Genomic DNA, 6,911 nt, shown 5'->3' with positions numbered 1-6,911 from the left:
GAGGAAAGGGAGGGAGGAAGGAAGGGAGGGACTCCAACTAGAGTACGTGGAAGGCCAGAGGCCTGTCCCTGGCCACAAACGGAGCCTGAGGGACACCGGCCAGGCTCCCGCGGGGCTCGAGCTCCTGCAGTCCGCGTCTGTCCTTGAACGCAGACCGGGGTCGGATGGCACCCGCAGGCTCGCTCTGGTCACTGGCCATCTCTCGAGTGCTTTGGCGCCCTCACGGGACTGTGACATTTGTCCTGACGCAGGACTGTGACATTTGTCCTGACGCCTGCCAGCCCTGCGCCGCTGTGGGGACGCAGAGGCTGAAGGAAGCGCCTTGCGAGCGTGGCGCCTGGATCCCCCGCGTCCATTGGGATCGTTACTCGTCCTTGGGGGGGTCAGCGCCCCCACCTTGCAGACGGTTCTAAGGCGTTCGGCTCCGCGGCGGAGGCGGCGGTTCGCGGGGCGCCGCCCGCCCGCGGCTCCACTTGGTGGCGCTGTTGGAACTGGGGACCGGCGCCTCCCCGCGCGCGCGCGCCCCTCCCGCAGCGACCTTCACCCGCCGCCCCACGCCGGACTCGGCCGGCCGCCCGCAGCGCAGCCTGCGGCTCTGCCCCCCGCCCCCACCCCGCGCCCCCAACACCCGCCTCTTTGGGCCTCGATCATTCCGTGTGTCTGGGGGCGTCGGGAGAAGGGCCACGAAAACCTGATGCGGTCCCGGGGTCTAAGAAAGCGGGGTGCCCGACCCCGCCGCCCCGTTTCCCGGGAGAAGGAAGCACGCGGCAGTGCGGGCGCGGGGCGCGGGCGCTGGGAGGGGCGGGGATGTCCCCGGGCGCCGGGCCCCTCCCGCCATCCTTGGCCTTCACGACCCCCGGCCGGTCAAGGGCGGCTGCGGGCGTGGTCACAAAGGACCCTCGACTTCAGCCGCTCGTTTCCGCCTCTGGTTCCCAGTTCCCGCTGCCACTTCCTCCTCCTCGGGGCTGGACCCCGAGCTGCAGGGGACACGGGGGCACCAGCGTCCTGTCGCACGTGCAGCCGGCGCCGCCCCGGGGCGCGCGCCCTGGGGTCCCTTCCCCCAGAGGAAGGAGAACTCGCCATGGCTTGGGAGGAATTAGCTGTGAGAAAAGCATTTTCCCCAAACAATGAGCAGGAAATACTGTCGTGACTGATGTTCTGCCCTCTTGGCAGAGTTATTTGAAGGCTTATCAAACCATGCAAAGGCCCGGGAGCCGCACGCAGTCCCCAGACTCAGTGGCCCCCGCGGCGCAGGCGCAGAGGCCGCTTGCCGTCCCCATGATGGTGCTAGATGCGCTCTCTGCACCCCTCCTGCTGGCCAGCCCTGACCTTGAGCAGGGACCCGGGCTGGCCCAGCCGGCTCGCAGGTGGGCGGTCTTCCCCTGCTGACTCAGGCCCATACTGGGGCAGGTGCTGGCCTCCAACCCCGTGAGTAATACCTGCTTTTCATCTTCAAAGGGCCTTCCCGCGATTCACTGGTTAGTCACCCCAGGGGAGAGCCAGAGGCAGGCGGGTTATTACTGTCTTCATTAAGCCGGTGTGGGGGAGGGAGGGTAGTGACGTCCCCACCCAGGCCAGTGGGAGCCTGGACTTGGGGGCAGGTGAGCTGCACTCAGGGTTTCCCAGGCGTGGGTGCAGGGGAGGGGGGAGGAATGCAGAAGTGGGGGCTGGAGCAGAAGTGGGGGAGCCCCCCCCCACAGCCATGAAGGGAAGGGGCTGCAGAGCCTAGGCCAGTGGAGGCGAGGGCAGGGAAAGACAGTGTGACCCCGGCTGATCCCCAGGGGCCCCGCCAGGTGGGACGAACTGCTCGCCGCCCCTTCCGCCATCCAGACACTCGTGAAATGAGTCTGAGGAAACTTTCCTTTTCCTATCTGTGTGAGGACTTTGAGTGACTAAAAACGATAAGGCACATGTCACCGAAGCACCTTGCAAATCACAAGTGCGAGGAGACGGCGCAGAGGGCCCCCAGGCCAGTGTCCCTCCGGGTCCCTCTGAGCCGCGAGTTCGTCCTGTTTCAGGTGTGCAGCGCAGAAGGCTAGGGTTTTGGGAGGTGACTCCGTGTCCTGGTGACAGTGAGAACCGAAGCCACTTCTGGAAGCCAGACAGCAGAGCAACCCTTTCAGTCAACCCTGTCTGCAGCTGCTTTTTATAAACTTGGCATAAACACGTGCTTGAGAACGCCAGGACAGTGTCTCTGGAAAATATTTTCTACCATTCGAACACACACACACACACACACGCACACGCACACACACCAGAAGTTGTCCACGATACAGAGTGGCTTCGTTTGTGGTTTTTTCCATTACTTCCTCGGTTCATTTTTCTGCTGCCGAGTTTAGAAGGCCATAAGTCACAGTTGTTGTTAACCTTTGTCAGTTAAAAGGTAACTCTAAGAACAAGTCATATGATACGTTGGAGCCAACTGGTGTTTTGGAAGGGGCGGTGGCGGCCGGTGCGCCTTCACCCCGGGTCCTGTCTCACGGTGCCCACGGGGTCCGGGCCCTCTCGGCCTGGAGTTATTTATGCCGAGGGCCACCTGTCGGAGGAAAGCAGATGCGACGCGTCCGATTTTTCGACGTTTACTTTGTGTGACCCAGGAAATTCTAGAATGCAGGCTCACTGATGGCGCTTCCTTAAGAGTTTCCCACTTTCCTTTGTCCTAGAAACTGGATCCACGTTCTCATAAACCTCGTCCCAGCAGAGTCAGAAGTTGAGGCCAAAGGGAGGGGTTGGCTTTGAGGCGGGACTGCCCAGCTTCCCCACATCTACTTGAGGAGCCGCAGACCCAGGGGTGGCAACAGCTGGGTCGGTGCCCCTGTGCCCACACCTTGGGGTGGGGTCGGGAGGTGGGCGTCGGAGCCATCGGGGTGCTGGCCTGTGTTTTCCCCGACAGTCTGGTGTCGAAGGCCAGGAACAGCGTGGACACTTAGACATGCTTGTGCTTAAAACCAGGATAAAAGGCAAAACACTAACAAGCCCGTCGAGAGCAGAAGCCAGCTGCAGGGTGGCGGGCGGGCGGGCAGGTCCCTTCCCTCCTCTCAGGCCCCCTCCCTGCGTGTCCTTCCGTCTGTTTTCTCTTCCTCACTGAAGCCACTCTGGGGTCCTGGAGCGCAGAGGAGGAAGCTGGGGTGGCCAGGCTCCTGAACTTGGCGGCTGGCTGTAATCGCAAACCAGAGTCGGGGTTACTGCTCTGAAACCAGATCGTGGCTTCGATCCGCGAGCCGGGCAGGAGCCTTGTGGCCGGCCAGGCAGGCCCGATCCCATACTCTGCCTTGGCTGGCCGTGCTGCTCTCAGGATAAAGGGCCCTGTCTCCGTTCCCGAGTGTCCATCTGTCCCCAGGGTTTGCAGCCCCCATCTGCTGTGTGGGGGACACTCCCTGTAACATGCACGGTCCCTTGATAGGAAGCGCAGAGGCCGTTTCACTGCCAAGTAGCCAGGCGCTCCAGGCTCTGGTGTTTGCTCAGTTGGGGGCGGGGAGGGGGGTCTTGTGCCACTGGTTTCAAAATTAACTGCTGCGTCTCAGCTGCATGCTCGAGACCACCATGCTGCTCTTTTGAGCTGTCTTCTCCTTCAACTGATTTTTGTTCATTCATTCATTTATTCCTTCATTCGTCTGACAAAAACATGCCGCGAAGCTGTGTGCTCAGGCTCTGTGCCGGCCACTGCGTGGGCCGTAAGCAAGGCCAGGCCCTGTCTTCACGGCGTTTTTACCCTAGTTTGGGGGAGACGGACACACGGACACGGGCCGACTCGTCCCACAAAAACCTTTTGTGTTTGACGCCAGATAAGCAGTCGAAGGATGAAGGAGAGGGACAGATGGCTGCGAGGGCACGTGATGGCAAAGACGCTGGCTCTGCGGGCCGGCGAGGGGCCCTGGGGGTGCCGCTCGGCCCTGCCTGTGAAATAGGCACAGTGCCAGCTGCTGCGCGGGGCAAACAGTATGAGAAAGGGCCCTGGGTCGAGTATCAGCCGCTCCCTGGCTCTCTCCCGAGTCCCTAAAATCAGTCGCCAGACGCATTTTCTGTTTCTCTTTCGGATCAACTGATTTAATAATCCAACCACTCCTGGCCACCGGGAAACCCATCCCGAAGACGACTGGCCTTAAGAACATTTCCTGGGAAGGGAGGTGGGTAACCGATGGCTCTCCTGTCCCCCGCGCTCTCACGGCTTGGTCCGGCTGTCCTGTGGATGACCTCCGTAGAGCATGCGTGGGGCGAGTCCCGGTCCTCCTCCCGGTGCGCTGCGCCCCTAAGGGAGCCCTGCCCTCTGGCCGCCGCCCCCCAGGGTCCCTCTGTGGGGACAGATTTCAAAGACTCACAGTTTTCCCCACCCCTGTCCTTTTTCCCGACAGTGTAGCCTGCCTGGGAGAGGCAATCAAAACAAGGGTGACTGTTTAAAAATGATTGGAAAACGCATTCTGAACACTTTGGATGGCCTCCTGGGCAGATGTGTCACCTTCAGTCCCCTTGGCTCATCCCTCGGTGTCTCTGTGAGTGGCGGTGGCGGGGTCGGGGGGGACCAGGCACCTGTCTCAAAGTTGGAGGGAGCTGCCAGGCTGAGCGGGCCTAACGACCAGGTCCCCGAAACCGAGCCTGTGCACCGAACGCGTGCACGCACAGACACGGGTGCGAGGCCACGGCCGGCTGAAATTAGCATGGTTCTCTACCAGCCTCACGAGTGCGGCCTGTCCTGCTGGCGTGTGAGCGACTTTTTGGGTCCCTAGGTGTCTGGTCTGTGGCGTTTGCGGTGCTGTTAGTAACTCCGCTGGCTGCCGGGGCTGAGGGCGGCCTTGTCAGAATGCTCTTCCTTCGACGAGGGAGAAACCTTCGCTGTTTCAGCCAGAACGACTCGGCTGGGCTCTGAAGCCCGGACTCCCCCGGCAGTGACGTGTCCGCACGCAGTTCAGGCACCGACTTGAAGGGACTCTGGGCCGGGAAAGCCACCGGGAGCTGTTTGCCGGCCTGGTTGCCGGGCGCCCCGTTTCCCATTGTCAGGCAGTGACAGTGTCCTTACAGACGCCCTCGGGCCACTCTGCTTTGGTAACAACGAAGGATTTTTTTCTGACTCATCTTCAGAAGATCCTCCCCCAGCCTTTCCTTTGAAAATACATATAATTAGTAACAGGCAGACAGCCGGGTATGGCCGGCCCTTCCCAGACGGGAGCGTTCTAATTACACGCACATGTGGTCCGCGCTGGCTGCCCGGGCAGAGACTGAGCGGCGGGCCTGCCGGGGTCCGAGCCGGGCATCTGGTTGGGAGCGAGGACTTGCCTGTTGGCTGAAGGGCGGACGTGCCCCTTGTCCCCTCGTCCCCTCGCACCGCTGGCCCCTGGGCTTTTCTCCGTTCTCAGCTTCGGGCTGCTCCGGGCGGCCAGGCCATACGCCTCATCAGTGCTCGGGCCGTCCACTCCTGGGGGACAGAATGACAGTTGCCCAGTGTGGTTGTCACGGTAACGAGGAGGCTGCAGCCGGTGCTGCTGGGCGGGCACCTGAGCGCCTGCAGGCTGCGACCCGCCCTCCGCAGGCCGGGGCCAGCGCGGCTTTGTTCCCAGGTGCCCGCCCCTCGTGGCATGAGCTCAGACAGGTTATCCCCAGGTAACCCTTAGCTCTCCGTCCCGGCAAAGGGCAGGCTGACGTTTGGTGGCCTCCGTCCAGGCTCACGACAGCCCAGATGCTGCTGAAATCAGTGGGTCAGGCGGCCCCAGGAATCCACACACGCCTCGTGGGCATATTCTGGGACCACAGCGCGGTCGGCAGGCTCGGTGACGCAGGCGTGGTGACCCAGAAGAGGCCGCGAGCCTCCCGCCTCCCATCCCTCCCGCGGGGCCGCGAGCGGATGACGAGTTGGCACAGCCCGCTCTGGCCTGGATCGAGTGTGGCAGGCGTCATCAGAGCCACAGGCACCTTCACCCAACTTTCCCAAAGTGTTTTCCGAGCAAACGGTTGTTTCGCAATGTAGGTGGGGTGACAGCGCGTTCTTTGTCCCGGTCTTACAGATGGGCGAATCGAAAAGCTCGCCCGGCCAGGTGACGAGGCCAAGCAAGGAAGAAAGGGTCTCTGCAGCCCGGGGCCCTGGGGTCGAGGGCTGGGCCCTCCGCTGGCGCTGGGGCCGCAGCCTGTGCACTCGGCGCGTCCCCAGCCCCTGGGGGCGGTGGGGGAGGCTCCGGGCTCCTCCCTCCGCACTAAGGAGCTGGAAACCGGGTCACGGCCTGTGCTCTGAGGTGTCGACACTGGCCGCTGGTGACCCAGGAGGTGTCAGGACTTTAACAAGCTTGAAGTGACTGGACTCTCGAGGGTGGTCACAAGGACATTTTGAACATCCTGTGCTGGCCCAGTTGTTGCTGCCAGTGCTGGGGATACAGTGGGGAACGAGGCAGGGGTGGCCCCTGGCCTTAGGGACCTCTCAGGAGACCGAAGATCAATACATAACACCGAGAAGAAATCGCTTTGGACAGGGCCATTTACACACGAGGAAATTTACACACGTGGCCTGACGGGGGCAGGTGGGAGAGGCGGCGTCTCCGTGAGCTAATCCCAAATGACAAGGAGCCGGACCTGGGACAACTGGGACAAGCGTTCCCGAGGGAGGGGACAGCTGTGCAAAAGCTCTGGAGTGGGGAGTCTTGAGGCGGTGGCGGCCTGTTGTTCTACAGGTTAGGGAGGACGGGACCCTGGGTGGTGGCAGATGATGTGGGGGGCCTGGAGTGTGGCCGGCCGAGGGGCCGAGCGAGGGGTCAGTCCTGAGGCGGGGGTGGGGAGGCTGATTTGCCAGCAGGGCTGCTGGGAGAGGTGGCGCTGACCCACTGGGCTGGGTGTGGGCACGCAGGAGGATTCGGAAGGACGCGTGGAGTCTGCCTGAGCTGTGGCTTACGCCGGGGGAGGCTGGGGAAGGAGGCGTGGAGCGCGGAACG

Source organism: Pteropus medius, unplaced genomic scaffold (genome assembly GCF_902729225.1).
Source record: "Pteropus medius unplaced genomic scaffold, Ma_sr-lr_union100, whole genome shotgun sequence".
NCBI lineage: Eukaryota > Metazoa > Chordata > Mammalia > Chiroptera > Pteropodidae > Pteropus > Pteropus medius.
Note: the sequence above shows the minus strand (reverse complement) of the source record.